We start from the raw sequence: 1,219 nt of genomic DNA on the forward strand, positions 1-1,219 counted from the left end.
TGAAGAACACGTGTAGAAACAGTTAATGGTAACCAAATGTTTTTGTTTTTTTTTGCTTTTTTTTATATGGAAAAGCATTGACATTTTGATAAATAATTTTTTTTTATGTGGAAAAGTCATACCAGATTTTCTCAAAATGAGGATGGTTAGATAAAGATTTTAAGTGCGACTCAGATGAACTGACAAAATTTATATATGCCCTATCATTCAAAAATTTGGGGTCTGTAAGATTTTTTTACATTTTTTTTTTTAATGTTTTAAAAAAAAAAGTCTCTTATGATCACCAATGCTGCATTTAAATAAATGTAATAACAAAATAACAGTTTAATTTGTTTAATGCATTTTAATAGATTTTTGCAATATAAAATATTATGATGACAAAGCTGAGTTTTGAATAGAAATTTTGTTTAACAATGTAAAAATCTTTACTGTCAATTTTGATCAATTTCATGTGTTCTTGCTGAATAAAAGTATTAATTCTTTAAAAAAAAATCTTACTGACCTTAAACATGTGAACAGTAGTGTATGAAGGGGTGATTTCTGGCAAAATGTTTTAGACTGACATTTTTCAATAATGAACTTAATTATGAAAGATGAAAATACTTTATTTCTGCATGCATGTTAATGAACAGACAGACAGCAATATAGACAGAACGGCTTGTATTGGTTTTGTTGAGTCTAGTAACTACTAGTTGGGACTGATAACTATTCCAAGCATCTTCCTTTGAAAGCGGAGGTATTGATTTTTGAGCGCAGCTCTCTAATTGTTCAAAGCGTTGTGGATGCAGGCTTGATTGCTTGATTGATTAGCTTCATAACTAATTTTCCTTCACAAAAAATGCTTCCTCCTTTCTCTGATTGTTAGGCAAGTCGTTAAGAGTTTGTAGAGTCTCGTTATCTCATCCAGCACTGCATGTGTCTTTCAGCTACTGTAGAAAGTCATCCGGCTGTCTGTTATTAACATTACGTGTGCTCATAAACCGCAATGTGACGGCTGCCGTGTGTCTGGGTGTCTTCTGCTTTGTTCCGGGCGTGAATGAGCAACCAAGAGACTCTGTTGACCTGGGAGGGTTGTGTGAGAGTGTGAATAAAGCAGATCATGGAGAATGAGGATGGACTGAGCGATGGAGGAATGACACAGAGACCTTGCCTAGATGAAGGGTTGAGGCTGGACTGGACTCTGCTCTAGTGAAGGCAGCTAAAGGGATTTGGCTGTGGG

The sequence above is a fragment of the Sinocyclocheilus grahami genome, unplaced genomic scaffold (assembly GCF_001515645.1).
Source record: "Sinocyclocheilus grahami isolate Dianchi unplaced genomic scaffold, SAMN03320097.WGS_v1.1 scaffold7257.1, whole genome shotgun sequence".
NCBI classification, from domain to species: Eukaryota; Metazoa; Chordata; class Actinopteri; order Cypriniformes; family Cyprinidae; genus Sinocyclocheilus; species Sinocyclocheilus grahami.